This window comes from Heterocephalus glaber, unplaced genomic scaffold, assembly GCF_053883595.1.
Source record: "Heterocephalus glaber isolate CG9 unplaced genomic scaffold, H.glaber_assembly_v1.0 deba00001724, whole genome shotgun sequence".
NCBI classification, from domain to species: Eukaryota; Metazoa; Chordata; class Mammalia; order Rodentia; family Bathyergidae; genus Heterocephalus; species Heterocephalus glaber.
The window spans coordinates 8,641,144-8,661,953 of record NW_028258435.1 but is presented as its reverse complement, the minus strand read 5'-3'; the positions used below and the strand labels follow the sequence as shown (position 1 = coordinate 8,661,953).

The 20,810-nt window shown below is 45.3% G+C and overlaps 1 pseudogene; it reads left to right on the top strand.

Annotated features, from left to right (window-relative positions):
• The first annotated feature begins 18,469 nt into the window (after positions 1 to 18,469).
• Positions 18,470 to 19,395, top strand: LOC101709726 (dopamine receptor-interacting protein 1 pseudogene; annotated as a pseudogene).
• Positions 19,396 to 20,810: the final 1,415 nt, after the last annotated feature.

The window sequence follows — 20,810 nt, the reverse complement described above, 5'->3', positions numbered from 1 at the left end:
AGAAAGTGAGAACTCACTATTTCTAAGAGTAGCTCCTGTGGTTATTGCATAATTCCGATTAGGAATCTCTGGCTTTCTTTCTTCCCTCCTGTCCATGCCTAAGATGACCACAATGAGGGTTAGGGAAGGAAGCTTGTAAAGTGCTTTAGGGTCTGGGGCACAATCAAGTGTCAGTAAAAGTCGCTTGTATTATTTTTCCTTTTCTTTTTACCCAACCTTGAAGCATAAAAATTGTGTTTGCCTTTAGGATTTTGCTGAAGAATTGCTTCCTCCAAGAGAAACTTTCAGACTCCAGATTCTGAGTTGGTTTTGTTCCCTTCCTTAATGCAAGGGGGGCTTACTACCTCCAAACCTAGTATCCCTGTCTGCCCCCCACTTTTCACCACCACCTTCCCGAGAGCAAAGCTCTCTCATTTCCTGTGGTTTTTCCAGCACCTATTCAACTGGTGGCACAGAGTAGTTGATTAATATAAGCACTGAATGAATTAATATAGGATGAATAACTATTATTTAAACCAGGACTACTCCGTGGGACAACTTAATTGCTATGTCATGCTACATGGCATCATTATGATTTATGATTTATCACCACTATTATTCAGCAGACAAAAGTGGGATGAAAATTAAATTAGGCAAATTCAAGATTGTACAGCATGCCTTGGTTGGGAGGAATAGACACAAGCCAGGTCTTAGCTGCTCCATTGTCTGATCTAGTTATGAACCAAAATGACCCTGCAGTACCCTTTCCTGCAGAATTAGTTCTTTTGCGGGGAGATAGTACTCTTGCTCTCCCTCTCAAATAGTCATCATTTAGATTTTTATTTTTTTTCCTTTTTGCCAAATCCAGGGTTTTCCTGGATTCACATGTATCCTTTAGTAGATTTCTCTTCAGAAAGACTGGATGGACCTAGAGCTGAGGTATGAAGACTCGACCTTCACCCTAAAGATTTCTTGCATCTGTCTGTCTGGACACTTTTCTTGCTTTTGTTCCTCTGAAGGAAGACACCCCTTTGGAATTTGTGTTGGACTCCTATCTCATCTCTAACATTTGCATCCCATATATTTAAGTGTCCAGTGCCAAATCTGAAACTAGTGGAATATACTCCTTGCTTCATAGCCACTTCTCCTGACAGAATCCCACATATATTTCTTTCTTGTAAAGATTCTAACAAGAATTCTGTTAAACTTTGGCTATTGCTTAATAATTGTCTTGGTCAGAGATATTTATCAAGAGAAATGCAGCTGGATCAGGTGGTAAAAGCTTTCAATCCCAGCACTGAGCCAAACTGAGGCAGGAGGATTCCAATTTGAGTTCACCAGGGGAACTTAACAAGACCCTGTCTCAGAAGATAAAAAGGGCTAAGGATGTATCTCTGTGGTAGAATGATCCTAGGTTCCATCCCTAGTACCACAAAAAAAAAAGGGAGAAAAGAAAGAAAGGAGGAAGTGAGAGAGGGAAGGAGAAGAAGTAAGAGGAGGGGAAGAGAGGGGGCGGGAAGGGAGGGGGAGGGGAGAGAGAGGAGCTCCAGGTCACACAGGTCCTCATTTCTTGGTGCCCTGGGGCACACTCTGGACAGCTCCCCTGTAAGCCTGGTACTCAAATCTGCAGAATATGAGATGAGGCTTAGTGACGTGAATACAGGAGGAAGAAACAAGGAGGAAATGCAGCTGACCAATAAGGAGCCCCTCGCACCAGCGGGAGGGTGGCCCTGTGACAGGACGGTGTCAACATGGGCTCCTGAAGTCACAGAACAGCCACGAACCGGGCTCTCACAGATGGCTATCTGGGCACCATCCTGAGCTATCCAGTCTCCTCTCCAGGTGCCAGACCTCCCAGGGTCCCAGGGCTTCCCAGGATTCCTCAGAGTGGTCACGCAGACACTGGTGCACAAGTCATTGTCCCAGGAAATCACTTCTCTTAGAAAAGAAAAAAACTATGAAAATTTCCCGTGAAAACATGCAAAAGTGAAATGGAAACATTAACTGCACATCTGCATGCCCAGAAGGTTTATGCTTCTCTACACCTTTATTAAAGCACACCCACATTTCCTGCGTCTTCTGTGTTTACCCCAAAGGAAGGCACCAGGGCCCGGACCTTCCTTCTGATGGGCAGGTGTCCTGGTCACTGTCACTCCGGCCCTGGAGAACCACCTCCCAGGTCCTGGGTCCCTGAGACCTAGCTGCTGCTTCACGCTTCAGTAACTGACCCAGAGTCAGCACCGCTGTCACAAACACCAGTTGTTGGAGATGAAACAGAGAGTAGAGCAGGTGGGCTGTGTGGGCTGAGATGTTACACCTACAAAATCCACAGGGAAAAAGAACTTCTCCATGCAGTTCACTGCGCTTTAAAACACACACACGGAGACAGCCGTGCACGAACTCAGAGCCAAATAACAGCAGGCACCAGCCAGGAAGGGAGAGCGTCCCCAGCACAAAACAGCATGTTCCGCAGGCACTGCCTCGAAAAATGCCAATATGCAAAAATCTGTAATATGTTTTTTGCGATTTCTTCGCTCTATCTGTACAAGCTTCTGGGGGTGGAGACCTTGATTTTTTTTCTTCTCAGTATCCTGGGTCCAGAACATTGCCTTTGCGTGCACCAAAAATACGTTGAGAAAAGAAAGAAAAGAGAGAAGAAAAGAACAAAATCAAAATTCCAAAACAAGAGGCAAAGAGGGAGATTTCTTTCTTCCTTCCACAAAAGAATCCACTGTGAGTACCCTTAAATAGTGTGCTTGAGGGACCACCCGGATGGCTGTGCGGAGACCAGTAATTACCTGACACATAGGCAGAAATCAGAACAGAAATTATAAAAATAGTTTCTATTTCTATAGCGTTCTCACAATCGTTCTATTGTTTGTTTCCCAAGTTCTCTGCTGATTCCAGCTAAAGTGTATGAGGTTTCGCTGGGTTTTATTTTGTTTCTTAGCTGACATGGATAATACAGAAATCAAAGACGATAAAATATCTCATAATTTATTCCAATTCCAGAATTAGACAATATTCATCCATTTACAAAAGCAATTCTTTTTAAAGTAATTGATTCCCTTTCTTGGTAATTATGAAGTCTTACTTACTATGGGCTGGACTATGTACAAGGAGACCATTTTGGCTATTAATTTGAAAATGTAGTATAAAATATGGACATTTAAATGTAATAAATACTTAAGCTCAAGTGATTTTTGTGGTCTTCATCTTTGTAATCACATGAAAAGTATCACTGTAGATGCCTTAGTTTTATTTTTATTGTAGGTAGAGTAGGGTGCATGATGCATGCTGAAAACATTAATGTGAAAGAAAGGAAAGAGAAGCCCCAGCAATGGTAGACTTATAATAGACACTAAGTAATGTGTCTGTCTTTCTCTAGTTCAGATTACGGGGCCAGATTACCCAATTAGTAAACATTTCCTCTTCTTCAAGCAATATGGAGCTGCTGAAGAAGCCATTCACATACCCCCCATACCCTCTGCCCCCCACCCCCTGAGCTCTGGGTGCTGCAGGGCTGAGACATGGCAGAAGTGCTCTTCATGAGCCAGGCTCTTGTTCACCAGGAACCTTTTGTGGAGCCAACCCTGGGTTAAGCGAAGAAGAAAATCCAGTTCCATTTCTTTCTCAAGCAGCTCTTCTATGCTTAATAATAAATAAATTTCAATGATTTCTGGGTTTTGTGTGTGTGTGTGTGTGTGTGTGTGTGTGTGTGTTACTAGGGATTGAACACAGGGCCTTTGCATTGAGCTACATCTCAGTTCTTTTGTATTGTTCATTTTGAGATAGGGTCAGTTTAAATTGCTAAGTTGCCCAAGATGGACTTGAACTTGTAATCCTCTTGCCTAAGCCTCCCATAGTGCTGGATGCTGGAGTTAAAGATGTGTGCCACCACACCGAGCTCAAATATTATTTCTTTGGTGGAACAATTTGATAAAGAGTATGTCTTTGTTGTCCATCATGAAAACTTCACATTATTGAGACGTTCATTCTGTAACTACTTACTAAATATGCTAGACAAGCCATATTAGGTTGAGATTAATTTATAATTTTTCCACCACTGCCTTTCAAACTTGCTCTATATTTTCTCTTTTCATTACTATGTCAGTTAGGATTATCCAGGGAAATGGAGCCAGAGGGATCACTCAGATAAAACAGATAGATAGATAGATAGATAGATAGATAGATAGATAGATAGACAGACAGACAGACAGGAGAGTTTATATAATGATGGAACCCAAAAAGCCCCACTGGATTCCCAGGGAAGCCAGTACTGTAGTGTACCTCAGTCTGTGGGCCAGACAGATGAAGAGAATGGAGGAGAGAGGAAGGGATTGGGATGTAAAAAGAATTAAGATGTGTTATGTACAAGCACCCCCTTCCCAAGATGAGTATGATCATTAGGTACGACAAACATGGACTCATAAAAATAAAAAGATGAAGGACAGAGAACCATGTTGATCAAAGGCGAAAAAAAACATGGATGTCTCAGCTCAAACCGAGACCAAATTTCCATTTCGTGTGCCTCTTCATTCTGGTGTGAACCTCAGCAGGCTGGGTGGAGCCGCTTCACCCTGGCAAAAGCGAATTTTCTTTCCTTATTCAGTCCGCTGGTCCAAGCTCTGATTTCTTCTCCAAATTCCCTCACCAACACATCTAGAAATAAGGTTTGTTTCTGGACATTCTTTAGCCTGGTCCAGATGATGCATAAAATTAACCATCACACCTATCAATAAAGATCATTCCCATAATTTATCTGATCACTTTCAGATATCAACAAATAGTCCAAATATTCAGACTACAGCCTTCCACACTAAAGGTCTAGCAGTGAAATGTGTTTTAGACATAAAAATCATTTATGTCAATCTCTACAGCTCTATGCCAGATGTGTGGTCACAATAAAAAAAATTATGAAGGAAAAATAAAGCAAGAGAATACAACCTGCTACAAAGAGAAAACATGGTCAATGAACTCAGACTCAGATATGATGCAGATGGGGAAAACTAAGTCAGGGAATTTGAAATGGCTGTGATTAATTTGCTACAGGTTCTAATAAAAGTGTAAACAACATGCAAAACCATGTTGAGAGATAAAACTGATGGAGGTATAAAAATGGAAATAGACCTGAATCAGAGATTTTTACCCAAGAGAAGTAAAACCTAGTGTTCACATCTATAAGAGCATGTTGATAACAACCTTATCTCTGGATAAAGAATTGGGGTAAAAAAAATACTTTTCTCTTGAGAAATGGATGAATAAGCAACATTCGTAACATAGATAACTCCCCAGTAAAAGAGGTGATTGTCAAAACCGTTTTACTAAGTCAAAGAAGTTTAGAAGGCTGTATATTACTTTGTCCCATTTATAAAACACCCTAGAGAAGGAAAACACAGTAAACATGAGTGCCTCTATCTTCAGTGTATTGGTCAGCTTTGCCCAAACAAAATACCTGGCACCCACAAATTGAAGGAGAGGGGTGTGTTTTGGCTCATGGTTTCCAAGGCTTCAGTCAATGGTTGCCTGGTGCCAATGAGGAGACATCATGGTGGAAGGGTGTGGTGGAGCAAATTTGCTCACACCATGATGGCCAGGAAACTAGGCATCAGGGAACAGACGAGAGATGAAGGGGCCAACACCCAATACTGTGCCCAAGTTTACAGCTGCATGACCCACAGTGACTACTGATCCTTTTCACATCTCTCCAGCCAGTAAAGATGCCAATCAAAATTAACCATCACATTCGATCTGGATGCTCCCTGACTTAGCCCAACCTTGGGACCAGGGCCAAGGAAGGCTGAGCCAAGCAGAGCCCGACTGGTCACTATGAACTTGTAGACCTGGAGTGGGAAGCAGGAGCGCACTGTATGAACCAGTGTTGTTCTGAGGCACAGGTTGTTATGGCTGAAGCAAAGCTGGGAATACAGCTGTGAGCTGCCCAGCTGTATAGTGAAGGCCAAGGGCCTTAGTCCCGAGTCTCGACATATTATGGAAACATAAATCACATGCCAGTTTCCTAGGCGATCCTGCTCATTGTGCTGCATAATCACAAAAAGATACTAAGGATCAACCTTTAGCTCTCTTTGAACTTTTGTTTGATCGCTATTCTTTATTGAATTGTCTTCTATAAAAACTAGGGACTTACACGTATGACACAGTTTCTATATGAGTTCATCAAGTTCAAATGTTCCAAAATGACATTTTAAAATTACCAATCCCTGAGCCGAGCTCACTGAAACTAATTCAGAGTCCTGCTTCTCATCTAGCCAGCTGGGCACAGTCTGGGGCCTGTTCACCTCCTTTAATCCTGTAGACTTGCCAAGGAAGTCCCTAAGAGAGCGCAAAGTATCTTAGTCATTTTCTTGTCTCTGGGACAGAATACTCCAAGCCCACAACTTAGAGGAAGAGAGACTTGGGTTCGTGTTTTCAGTCCATGGTGAGGGCTTGAGCAGGGGAGAATTGCTCGTGTGCTAGTGGCCACAAAGCAGAGAGCAAAAAGAAGAGCGAGGAACAAGACTGCACCCTCCCGATCGCTCCTGCATGACCACCTCTTGCAACCAGAGCCCACCCCCTAAGCCCACATCTGTCTATGGATTCTTCAGTGGTGAGCCCACTTGTGAGCACAGCCCTGCATGAGGCAATCACCTCCCAGAAGCCCCACCCCCGAGTTGAGGAGGCTTTGGGGGGACATCTTTAGATCTGAACCATAATAGGAAACAGCAAATGGGAAAAGACAACTAGGGAGGTGTGCTGTGAAGAATGAAAGATGTGGGCACCAATTCCCAAAGGTCCCAGAGGCAAACAAGCCCAAGCAGGCACCGGGTGACATTAGGTCCCATGGAATCGTATTCTTCTCAAGAAAATGTTATATTGCATTTCATCACAATAGCACAAATGACATTTCTTTATAATTTTGCTTCTTCCATTGTTTCTATCTGTCATGGTTTAGACCTAAAATGTCCTGCAGAAGTCTCAGCTGTGTGGAAGGTGATGGACCGTGGGTGCTGTGCTCACCAGTGGATCCATCATGGATGTGTCCAGGGCTGAATGTGCTGTCAGGGGCCTGGTTGGAGGAGGTCACTGGGGTGAGACCAGGGAGGGTGCATTCTTGTCCCCAGCTCCTCCCTTCTCTCTCTGCTTCCTGGCCACCATAATGTCAGCAGCTTCTCTCCACCACACCCTTCCACCCTAAGCCAAAATAAATCTCTCTTCCTTCAAGTGTTGTGTGTCAATGCATTGAGCAGGTGTCTAATACCCTTTCTTACGTGAATGCACTGGAGACAGGTAGAATGTTGATAAGTGAACATGTAGTGAATATACGAACAGGCAAATGAGTGAGTGGATAAAATTCATCCCTAACTAGGAACATGAAGTGTACATCTTAGACACAGAAGCTGCCAATGCCTGGAAACACTATTTGTGGAGCTCAGCTCCCCACCTCAAGAGCTGAAGAATATTGTAACCTCCACTCTCAGGTCGAATCCCCAGGAGGAAAAGCAAGTGGCAGTGCCATGTAGGAATGCTTTCCCTGGGCACAACGTCAATTCATTTAAACACGGCTTTTTGATGAGACAGTATTGTGCATTGAAGAACATGTAAGGGTTGGAATCACCTGGATGTCTCTTCCCAGACCCAGCAGTCTGTTTCCTCTGATGTCAGGCAAGTTCCTTAACCTCTCTGAGCCTTGCACTCCTGTTGTCTACGAAGGAAATGTTGCTCACATTACAGAGTTAGATGTGAAAAGAATCGGGCAGTATATCAATTGCCCAGGTCAGAGTGGCAGCTGGAAAGTGATCACCACGTGTGTTCTCAGAATCCCTACCCTTGCTTGGGCCCCCTGCTTCCTTGGCTGGGTGGCTTTGGGACTGAACCCAAGGACTTCTCGCTGAGCCACATTCCTAGCCCTTCTGTAATATTTTATTTTGAGACAGAGTCTCGCTAATTTGTGAAGATGTCTTGGCTGGGCTGGAACTGGAGACGGTCCTGCTTCAGCTTCCTGGAAAACTGGGATTACGGGCATGTGTCATCACACCCAGGTCCCTTGCTGTTTTCCCCAACCTGCATGGGCTGTCACTAAGTCACGTGAACACCAAGCAGGGAAAGCAAAGCTACTGGTAGGAAGAATGGGTTTCCAGTATTTTAATCCCTGATGAACAGTCTTATTAAAGCGATTTCTGTTTCACTTGGTAAAGAAAGCTGTGTTCATGCTCATGAATGGCTTAGGATTTTATTTTTGAAGTGGCCTCAACACTGGAGTCTTTGTGTGGAGGTTTCCACAGGGAACTTTCTCCAGCTAATTAGGACCTTCAGTGAAACCCATGGTAGGCTTTTTAACTTACTCCCCATGAGTAGGCGCGCGTGCACGCACACACACACACACACACACACACACACACACGCCAAACGCTCAGGCGTCACTCTCCTTCATCATCTCCGAGAATTCATTGGCACTCCTGGGATCTGTCTCCCAAGAGGCACAGCGGGAGCCCCAAGGGAAGCAGGAACAGCCTGGCTACCTGGCTCACTGCATGGCTGCAGCAAAACACCTCCTGTCTTCTCCACTGTCCCATCGCTGGGACCAGACACCCAGCACCCATCATTTAAAGGAAGACGGGTTTATTTTGTCTACAGTTTCAGTCCATAGCTGGCTTTCTCAAAGGCAGAAAGAAGATGACACGAGGGCTGGGCAGAGGAAAGGGTACTTCACCCATGGCCGCCAGGAAGCAGAGAGAGAAGAGAGGGGCCGGGGTTTATTTTGGCTCCTGGTTCAGAGGGTTCAGTCTATGGTTGGCTGGCTCCTAGGCAGAAATGGCCTGGTAGAAAGGCCTAGCAGGGGAAAGCTGCTCAGCTCATGGCCCCCAGGAAGCAGAGCGAGAAGGCAGGAGCAGGGGACAGGAACACACCCTTCCAGGTCACCCCCCACTGACCTCCTCCAATCAGGCCCCACCTCCCATAGCACATTCAGCTCTGAACTCACCCATGAACAGATCCACTGGTGAGCATAGCACCCTGTGATCAAATCACCATCAAAACCCCTGAGATCTAAGGGAACATTTTAGGTTCAAAGCACAACAACTTGGAGGCTTGGAATATATATTCGATAAATTTGTGTCTCATGGTAGATTCTCTGTCTGCTCCCTTAACATAATTCATAATTTCTTTCACATTGCTGCTCAGAAATCTGACCATAGAAGAAACTAACCTGGTGGAGTTAGGAGTCAAGTAACAGGATAGGCAATTCATAATATTTTCATTATTCCATGTATCACAAGCAAGCTTTCTTAGTGAAGGAAACCTTGAAGCTCAAAGACTGCTGGCACTGCTGGCTGAGGTGCCTAAATGCAGGGCAGAGAGGGTGCTGGGGTCAGGGCTGTAGGGCACTGTGGCCCTCTCCTGTTCCAACCCACCAGTCCTTACCACGGGTCTGGGCCATTTCTTCAATTACAGCCAAGAATTCCATTGCATCACCCCGCAATGCCCTGGTGCCTCTGCGACACAAAGACAGAGTGTTTGAAGGGCTTAAACATTAATCAAGAGCCTGGGCTCCCCTCCTCCCAACAGGAGCCTGGGACCCCTACAGCAGGCCGTGGGCATGAGTGGCTGATAGGAGACCCACGCTGACGGCCGGCACAGCGAGTCTCGCCAAGCTTGACGCCAGCTCCGCTTTGAGGAGAGGAATGGTTTTTAAAAGAACCTTGTCTGAAGAGCAACAAAGGGCACTGAACAGCCTGCATTCTGATCCCAATCTGTCTCGAAGAAGGCACATTAGAAAAACATTAGCACTCAACCACGGCTGGGGCAGTCAGTCCCCGGATGGATGGTGGGGATGGTGGGTGTGATTGATGAGAATCATAGCTGGGTACACTCGATTCCCCCACAGCCCTCAAGCACCCCAAGGCTTCAACCCCAGAAGCACCAGAGCCTGGGACCCCTGCACACCGGGGCCTCTGCATGTTGGGGCAACTTCCAGGCCTGGTTGGGCACGAAGATGGCTCAAGATTCTGCTTCCAAAGGAAGCAGATGGTGCAACCATGTTCCATGTGCGAGAGAGATCACACCCAGCTCACACACGCCTTTTGACAGAGCACCAAATAGCGCATTTATCAAAGCCGACACGGCATCTGACAGGCACTGCCTGGTGTCACCCACCCCCAGTCACAGCACAATGGAGCCTTCCAATTACGAGGTCACAGATGTCAAAGGCTCCCCAGCACAGCACCACAAATTCAAAGAGCACCTTGCATCTCTTCCTTTGTTTCTAGGAAATAAATCCTTATGCTCTCATCACAGGACCCAGGCTGCACTGGCAGGGTGGATCCCCTCAGGGAAATGTGTGAAGTTCACCTGGTCCAGCCAGCCTGGCTGTGACGCTGTGTGTCCTCTTTCTGTCTTTGTCCTGGTGAATAAGCTCCTATTACAGAAAAAGAAAAGAAACCCCAGAAAGGAAGGAGCGTCCCGGGCCCTCGGGGGCCTCCTACACACTGTGTGAATCTAGATTTCCCTGTCTTTCACAGGGAAGGGATTGGTGCCATTGAACCTGTCTTGCTGATCTACAGGGACAGGCACAAACACTGCAAAATTCGAGAAAGCTTAATTAAGGATTAAGAAATAGAGTGCAGCTGCCACCTCGTACCACCTGAGTCTGGCTGCCTCCTTCCCTGAGCTCTGCCTGAGCAGGCCACCAAGCAGAAGGCTGGGCTCGGCCAGGACCAGGTGATGTGGAGAGCTGGCTGCTCGTGCCTGAGCACTGAGCCAGGGGCAAGGCAGGAGGCGGGAAACACAGGAGAGCAGGCTGGGAGTGAGGTGCTGCGGTCAGGCAGAGCAAAGTCTGTGTGGAGAAGCAGAGAGGGGAGCCTGTGACTACTGTGTCCTCCTCTCGTGAAAACCTGAATTTCTTGAGCAATGAGATCCTTATTAGTTATTTGTTTTTGTTATTTTTGCAGTACTGGGGAATGAATCCAGAACCTTCGCACTGACCCCTTTTAACTTTTTTAAAATTTTGAGACAGGGACTCGGTAAGACTCTAAATTGCCCAGGCTAGGTTTGGAACTTGCAGTCCTCCTGCCTCAGCCTCCCAGAGTGCTGGGATTACAGGTGTGTGTCACCACACCCAGTGCCACTGAGTTTCCTAAAAGCAAAGGTGGCGTTCCTGCACTCCACCTCACACTCCCTCTGATCTCACTCATGCAGGGCCATCCTCACTGTGAACAACACCACAGAGCTCATCTGCGAGCCCCTGGTGTGGTCCGAGAGGTTCAGCTTGGCATGGTGCTGAGTCCCTGCAGGCAGGTCTCCTCCCTTTCTCTGGAGGGCCTGGTAGTTGGGGTCCATCCTGCCACATTCTGTCACGCCGTGATGTCAGATGCCTGCCCGACCAGTGATTCTCATGTGCCTGCTGCCTGTGCAGGTGGGTGAATGCATACGTACAGAGGACATAGACATATGAGTGCAGATACACATGGGTTTCTCTCCAGATCCAACACTAAACACTAAGTAGAGGTCACAGGGGTGCACGTGGAGGTTAGCCTGTGCGTGGTGCACGTGAGGCCTGACTGGTGATCCTCTTTCTCCCCTTGCCACGCTGTGGGAACACTGAAGTCAGGGACTTCATTTTTTCCGGCCTCCTTCTTCCATTGTAGATGCTGGTTTTCCCTTCTGGAAACCCGGCCCTGGAATGGGAAAGATGATCACTAACACCTGCCCAGTGGAGCAAGGAGAAGGTGCGAGCATATGGCATTTCTGCTTCACCCGGGACCATGGGTGTAGCAGAGGTAAAGGCTTCGTGCACTCTCCCAGTAAGTTACAACAGGACTTGTATGCATTATGTTGCATCAAGGGATTTCTAAAATCAGGTATGAATTACAAAGAGATGATAATAATTAGTTGACTAAAATCATCAGTTTAAAAACGTGTTTTTTAGTATTCAGTTTGCCACTGGAAGCATCACAGCTTCAAGCCTTCCCTTTGATTTCTCCTTCCAAGTAACCCAAGAATAATAGTACAGGTGGAGCACACCCGTGGCATCTGACTGTGCATTGTCAAGCCCAGTGCCTTTTCCTTCCTGAAGAAAATGTGCATTCCAGGCAGCCTTTCACCACTGCTGACCTTCTTCACAGCTGTCTCCAGGCGTGGCTTCCTGAGGCCAATTCCAGCAGATCGGATGCAGGAGGCTTCAGCAGGTTCCAGTACGTGCTGCATCTTTTGCTCATTGGAAAAGAAGGAGACTCTAGGATGTGTGGCTGTCAGTGTTTGCTTAGGTAACCAGTGCCCTCAGCAACCCTGTAATTTGCTCCCTGCTGCCAAAAACAAGGCAACACTTTTCCCTCCACTTCCCTAAAAATGGTTAAAAATGAGCCACATTACATCTGCGAATGGCAATTTCTCTGCATTGTATTGCTGCTTTATGATATCAAAGCTGCCCATACAAACAAGCAGATGCTGGTTGTGTTTTATTTCCGCACAGGGAACGCTTCTGCTCCTCTGAACAATAGACCCTTCCAGGTAGCTGGAGCGTGGATGTGTCCCATACCAGTGCAGGACCACAAAAGACAGAAGCAAATCTGGGAAATGAGATGGTGTTTTGTCCTCTTCTTGTCAAAGGATTGGTTCAGCTCTTTTTTCCCACTGACCTGAAGGGATGGAGAGGTGTTTTTCTTTCTGTCGATTCATGTTCAAGATTTGACTCATAATCAATGCTCAATTTCCGAGTAGCCTGTAGATAAAATTTCTCATTCCTTTTCCCTCTTCTGCACCTGATAAAATCCTACATGTCTTGTGGTTTTGCTCAGCTCCTGAATTCTCCAGGGAGGTATCTTGTTCCCCAAATTACAATGATTTAGTCCCTTTGACCTCTGCTGTTCATATGTTGAGATTCTAATAGAGCCTTTATTTCACTGTGACCCTATAACAAATCAACAATGCCATTCATTGCATAGTTGATGACCAGGAATTATTTATTTTCTTAAATGTTTGCAGTGCATAGTGATCACATCCATCCTGGAGAGTTGGTACGAATACACAGCACATCTTAATTCTTTTTTCAACACTTCCTCTTCCCTCCCTCTACCTCTAGGTCCCCTTCCCTTTTGCAAAAGATCTATCTCCTCATTTCCTATTACGAGTCTTTCATTTCGCTCCTTAATTTATCTATCCGATGGGCACTGATTGCATTGAATTCTGCCAAGCTAGTCAGAAGGAAGTCCCCTTGCTCACCTACACAGAAGCAGCTGCCTGTCTCTGGCCTCAAGTTTTCCGCTGCTTCCTCATTGTGGACCATGTGTGATGGTCAGGAGACCTCCAGTGCTGGGCCTCTGACTGTATATCCAGAGGAGGCTGAAGGGGGAGCAGTCAGGAGGACTGGCTTCCCCAGCACGATGCTCAGCTGCTGGGCCATTGGCTTGCAGGCCCAAGACACTGGGTGGTGCATGCAGCTTTATCAGCTAGGATCAGGAGTGTCAGGGACTACCTGGGAAAGGAGAAAGCACACAGGGGAGTGTGAGGGCAGCCAGGCAGCACCGCCTGCCAGGCTGGTGAGCAATGGGGAGTGTCTGCAAAGCCCTCCTTGAACTTTTTCTTTTTCTTTTTGCATTCAGTTTCTCTTCTTCTCGTCCTTTCACCATGCTAGCTAGCCCTGTGGGAAGGGTCACTGGAGAGCCCTCTCCCAGCCTGGCCTCTGCTCCCTCCGGAAGCAGTGGCCCCACAGTGTTCCAAGGCCACAGGAGGATTCTCCAATCCACAGAGCAACTTTCTCTGACCTGTGTTACCCGATGTCCTGGAACTCAGCCCTGCCACTCCAAAGTCTCCCTTCTCTCCCTGGGGAAGACAACAAGGAGGACTGGAATAATTTCACTTGCGTTCTAGAGATGAAACGGTGTGCCCTCTCCCTATAAAATAAATAAAACAAAGCACAGCCTCCCGTGCTGTGGAATTGGCCGGTCTGAAGACTGGCTTCAGGTCTTCAGCATCTGGCATTTGACATCCTCCAGGTGTTCATATGCTCCCCGCCTCTGTCTCGAAGGTCCTTCACAACAAGCTGCATTCCCAGCCCATTTTTTATTTTTGATTCTGAGACAGGGTCTCTCTAAGTTGCCTAGGATGGACTCACATTTTCAATCCTCCTGCCTCAGCCTCCTAGAATACTGAAATAACAGGCACCGGCCAACTCACTCAGCGTCAGATTTCTTTCTTTAATGTCAGCAATTTATTTCACTTGTCTTACTCTTTTTTCATAGGCTTTAACAAAATACTTTAGACTGGGAGGCAAAATATTGACATTTCTTTCACATGTTTTTGAATCTGGAAATGTAAGGTTCAGTTTTTCAGAAAGGGCTCAGTTTCTAGCTGTCCATGACTATTGTGTCCATGGCCCCTTAGAATGGAGTGTGTGTGTGTGTGTGTGTGTGTGTGTGTGTGTGTTGAGAGAGAGAGAGAGAGAGAGAGAGAATGCTGATCACTGATATCTTTTCTTATGCAGGCACTAATCCCATAGTGTACTCCCCTCCCTCCTCCCCTCTGGATTTCATTGAAATCTTATCACTTCTCAAAGTTTCCATCTCAAATACCATCTTAATTAGGGATTGGGCTTCAACCTATGAATTTTGGAGGATACATTCACTCCTCATCATCACTGCTTCTTACTGTTAAAATCATCCTCTTCCCACCCCAGTTTTTATTCCCATGGGAAGCCTGGGCAGACGAGAAACTGGATAGATGGAGATTTTAAATCACAGCAGCCACCAGAGGATGCTGGCTGGGATCCGAGTTGAGCAACAGCACTTTTGTGTAAAAGGACCCAGCTGAGCAGCTGGAACTGGGGCCTCCATCTACTCTCAGCCTTCAGCCCACTCCCCGAAAACTCCTCTCTGCAGTCCTGTGCTAGACACCACAGTGCAAAATCATATACCTGAACCCCCGAAAAGACAACAAATGCTGCTTACATTTCTTTATTTTCTGCCTTTTATGCTTTGCTTCTAAAACAATAAAAGTCTGGACATTTTCCTTAAAACAAATGGACTTTCTTTAGGATAGAAGTACATTCTAAAGCTTCCTACTTCAAGCTGAGGGGTGCATACCTTTAATCCCAGCACCCAGGAGGCTGAGGCAGGAGGATCAGCTCAAGTTCAAGGCCAGCCTGGGCTACACATGAGTTCAAGACCAGCCTGAACTACATACTGAGACCCTGTGTCAGAAAACCAAAGCTCCCTACCACAAACAGTACAACACCAACCTGATGTCTCCTTCTCAGCCCCATCTCCCCTCTTCTTTGGAGGAAGCTTGGGTCGAAATCAGGCATTTCTCTTTCTGGAGCTACTTTTAATTGGAATATTTCTATATACAGTGTCCTTTGAGAACATATATTAACTTCTCTGGATTTTTTTTATACAGAAACACTATCCTACTACAATCATTATTCTTCAACTTGTGTTTTTCACTGAGAATTAGCACTTTGAAAGTTCATATTTCTTTCCCTGCCCATGTGAGAGATTTCTCCTGGCTAGGATGACTAGAGGTAAATTTTCTATTTAGTAGGTAACATTTTTACCTTTAATTACTATTTTTAATTTTTGTGGATGAGATCAGCACTTGGGGGGTGGTAACTGGAGCCTTAAGCTAGAGCCCTCACCAGCCCTGTCATTTATTTTTTAAATTTTTTACCTGTGACAGGGTCTCACTAAGTTGCCAAACTGCCTCCAGCCTGAGCACCTAGCTGTGATCTTCCTGCCTCAGCCTCCTGGAGTGCTGGGATTACAAGCACACCACCATGCCTGGATAAGACCACTACTTCTTAAACAGTGAAATGTATAAAGATGTTCTACTGCTTGCCAGACATCTTGATCAGGACACTCTGTTGGGAAATTAACATGAACAGCTTTTAAATGACCATCCCTTCTGCCTTGTATACTTTCCTTACATCCTTCTCATGCCTCTGTGTTCTTATCCCTGCTCAGTCACCAAGAGAGAAATTTGAGCCTCTGCCTAGCTCTTTTTTCCTGTTCTCATTCCACATCAGTTGATTCTACGGTGCGGGTGACTTCCTGTCTATCCTTCCCTCTCTGCTCCTGGTACTTTTGGAGTCGAGCTGGAGAAGCTCCTCTGACCTTGTGTGATCAGTAAGCCCTCCAGTCCTGCCTCTGCTTCCAACTCGGTGAGCTCCTGCTAGCCTGGTGGATTAAGGCCACTCTTCCTGGAGGGATGATGAGGCCGCTGCACTAGCCAGCTCCTGGACTCCCAGCTTCTGGTCTGGACATCACGGTTTACTGGATGTCCTCATGTGTGCCGGTGTGCTCGCTGCCTCTGTGCTCCTGGAACATTTCTGCACTGCTGTCTTTTAGAGAAGGAAATGTGGAAGTGGTGCTGAAACACTGGACTGTGGCAGAAGAGTGGGCATGCGAAAAAGAAATAATTTGAGCAATGTTGCAGATTGCTTAGAATTCATAGCTAATGATAGTGCCAAGAAAAGCATAGAAGTTTAAGGTGGTGGCAAGAGTATAACTCAAGACGAGACCTGAGTAGTCATTCCTTGGCATGCTGCAGTCATGAATCTCAGAAGTGCCACAGAATTTGTGCTCAGCCAATAAGGGAAGACCTCAGAGAAGGGACTACAGGGTCTGCTTCTTCAGCCTTTGCTGCGGTTTCTTTCAGCAGAAAGCACAGGGCCTGGGATTCTGGCTTTTAGAACTGGGTGCAAGGCCCATCTGTGCAGTCACTCAGAGCAGATGCCAGTGGGAGGGCCAGCAAGTGTGTGGCCACAGTCTCGGATAATAATAAATATTTAAATGTGTATTTGTTCTTTGTAATGGATTTAGAAGCTGAGGATGAACACACTTAAAAAGTCACTAACAACAATAAGGAGAAAGCTGCATAACAAGTGTGGATTTCATATGCACTTGGGTTCATTCTAAATGCAAAAGCTGAGTGCATTCAGTCTGGAGGAATCTCCCTCCCATGGCCTCTTCCTTGAAGCCTGTAAAACCCCTTTCAGCTGGGAGGCGGCACAGAGGACTTGGCCTCTGAGTTTCTGGCCTGAACTGCAAACCAGGAGGGATCTTAAGGACACCACATCCAAATCTCTCCTGCTGTGGATCAGAAAACTGAAAGCCAGAGGAAGGGAAAGAAAGGTATCTTTCTGCAGAGTGCACAACTGACTCCAACCTCCTGGACTGTGTGCAAAGGGAGGAGAAAGCAAAAGAAAACACTGGGGCAGAATATCTCAAAGGAAATGTAGGAGAGGAAGACAGCTAACGTTCTGAGGCTGTAGAGTATGGCGTGGAAGACTTAGCAGGGACTTGGGAGTGACCTTGAGCAGGATGGTGTGAGGTTCCCTCCTGCTGAGACACAGAAGCATCATTTCCTTGATTTATTCGAGAAACCAGGGATGCATGTGAAGTGCACACCTCTGCTTGTTGAGGAGCAGTCCCAGGGGCACTACCCTCTGCAAAAGCAAAGTCACTTGCTGGGTAACTATGTGAAGTGAAGCACAGTGTCCTCTGGGTCTGGGGCTGCCACGTCTGGAGCAGTCCCTGGGCAGAGAGGAGCCCACTTCCTCCCCACAGCTCTATGCTTTCAGGACGGGCCATCAGAACACACAGATCATCTCCCGGAGGGCAGTGTGTCTTCACGGACCACTTTGGAGCAGGCAGCGGTGCTCATTCTGTTTCCATGGCTGTGGGAAGAGGATTGCGTGCATCCACATTTTCTTCAGAATACAATTTACACAGAATAAAAAACACTCAAATAGTTTAAGCATAAAAAATAAGTCTTTTGCCCTGACCCTTATGTCCCAGTCTTCCCAAAATAATCTGCTCCTAGTGCTTATGCTTACTTAGTATGTGTCTGAATTTGGATTGCACACACACTCACACACACACAACGCACACAAGAGTAGACAGACTCCACGAGGCTTCAGAAAAATAATCAGAGACTTCTTTCGGGGAAAAATGAATAAATTGGTGCAATGCAACCACAGACAGCATTAGAAATACCTGATCTTCATTCCACAAAAGGCTAGCTGGGCTTTTTAAACACCTTTTAAAAACATACAAATTAGCACCTTGATGTCCATAGAGCAGTTCTGACCATTGGGAAATTCAAATACATTTTGACTCGAACATACCGGAGTGTTTTTCTGTTTGAAGTTGCAGGGTTAAATTAGAGCACATTCCCTGAGATGATTCATGTCCAAAATGCATCCTGGAAGATATGAAATAAGTTATTGTAATGATTTCCACTCTGGAATGTCTTGCATAAATGACTACCTCCCTTACTTTGACCTCTGAGATTCTAACAGTTTGAAACGATACAACCAAGCTCATGTTTTTTTGCTGTTTCTGGTCACCATGAACTATTGTCTCTCTGTCACCCTGGCTTGGAGCCCGCCAATTATGGACTGAAACCTCTACCAACTCCTCCCTCTGTCCACCAGACTCCTTGAGAGAGGTTCAAGAGGAAGCTCTTTGCTACAGCCACAGATGACCATTTCACAACAAGGATGAAGACACTGTTTGAAGAGATCAAAGCATCAATTAAAAATAACTATAACCAAGATGGATCATTTTGGAGGCCCGTTGTTCCTTGGGGAGGTGTTTTTACTATCAAAGCTGGCCACAAAGTGGTATCTTGTACATCACTCTATATCGAAATAAGACTGAAAAATACCTGCACCATAATTGGATTCTCCATGTTGTTGTATGTCACTCTTAACAAGAATGAATATTTCCCCAGGGAACTCTCTCTTCATTTTGGTAGAGAGTTTGTAGACTGTTTTGTGTATTTAATGGACACCTACAGTTTTACAACTGTGAAGCTACTTTGCATTTGGGACAAGATGAAAAAACAGCAATACAAATCTGAAGTTCATAAAGCTTCATTAGTAATTGATCTGTTTGGGAATGAGCATGATAATTTTTCAAAAAATCTCAAAAATCTCATTTCTACCATTCAAGAAAGTTACTGTTCCAACTGGTGATGCCCGACTCCAGTGTAGGAAGATCAGCAGTGCTCAATTAATATAAATCCTCCCCAAGAAATTCCACATGGAAATTGGATATGACTGGCTGTCGATGATTTATTCTGTTCCAAGAATGTGAAGAGCATGGGTGTGGTGGCTTCAGAGAATTTTCCCAATGAGTTTTCTGCCATGGAGCACCGCCTTTTCTTGTCTTAAATATGCTGCATTGGAAATCTGAAGATCTGGCATACGTGCCATATTACTTGGATTTATCTGATCACAAATACTTGTTGGAAGGTGCCACGTTATTTAACAAAGAGGAACATCATTATCCTGCAGCTTTCCAGATTGATGGACTTTGGATGCACTATGATGGCCTCAGAAATGTGAATTTAATTTTGTTAAATAAACCTTCAGAGTTTCTCCTCTTGCCATCATTGGTTTATATTCGAGCAACAGAGAAATAGGGACTGATGCTAAATTAAATTGTTTTCCCCCCTGCCCATGCTCCCCCAAGATGAAGGGCTTTTATTTTGTGTATACTTGGTATCCAAGGAAAGAGTTCAACTATACTAGTTTCAGAGGTGTATTTCCCAGTGTTTAGCTCCAAGTAAATGTTTTATATCAAAGATCTATGCAAAAAAATTTGTATTTCTTTTTTATATTTCCTGGGTTATTTTTATACAAGCATATTTTATGTTAAATAAAATATATCTGTAGTCTTTGTATTTTTTTAATATGTACCACAAAAGATTTTACAGTTCTATCCTTAAATCTAAGAAAATACTTTGTCACTTCAATTCCAAATTTTCTTTTTGGATATCCAAGTAAAACCTGGGTAAAAATCAGTATTTTAATTTATATAAATTTAAAAGTTTAAGATATATCTGACTAGATTTCTTTGCCCTACCTCAACTGTAATCCAAAGTGCACTATTGGGATTTATTATGGATTTGAATGTACAATTTAAGGATGACTTAGTTAATTTTACCTTTACCCCAGTGAATACTGGCCTTGCTGAACAGCAATGTCATCAAATGTTTACAGACAGGGCCTGCAAAGGGTTGCTGTTTGAGGCAGGAGTGGCCATAGCCTAGGACTTGGGATTCTTAACCCTGGGCTTCTGCTAATGCCCATTCTGCTTTGTGCTCTCAGTAAGGATGAAGGATGGCATTTCTCCTACTGTCTCAGAGTAGCAGCTATAGCTGCAGGGTAAGAAGATACAGTTGTGGCCTAGGAAAGAGAGGGAGAAAGGGATGAGGGGCTTGGATCTGAGGTAAGATAGAGAGCACGCAAAAGGAAAGACTTGTTGAAAATCACCAGGAGCGGGCCAGGGATTTAGCTCAGTGGTTCTGGCACAAGTGCGAGATCCCAAGTTCGATCCCAGGTACCAAAAAAAAAAAAAAAGAAAGAAAATCACCAGGAGCCCCAGGAGAAGGGTTGTTCCATTTTCAGTACAGGTTCTAAGGCACATTTATAAGTGCAGCTGTAAGCCACAGTGATTTTATGATTTTTCTCAACACCTTACTTGTCTTATGTCTTCAAGTCCAACTTAATCTTGTGACTTGTTCAAATTATCAGGCCAAGCAAAAAAGTCAGTCTTCCATTCATGCACAAGCAAGACTTCTCCGGAAAGGCTTGGATTTCACACAGAAAAGCTTTCTTTCTGACATCTGGATGGGGCCCCATTCTATGTGTCTTGAACTCCAGTCTAAAATGGACATGGTCACATGAGTACGAAGTTGGGGCTCAGAGGGCTTGTCAGGCCGGCCTCCGCGTAACTGTGCTGAGGGCAAGCCATGGATAAGGTCATGGAGAGCCAACCTTCTGGCCTCTTAATGAGAGGAGGAGGAGTTCATGGGGCAGAGCTGGATTTTATCAG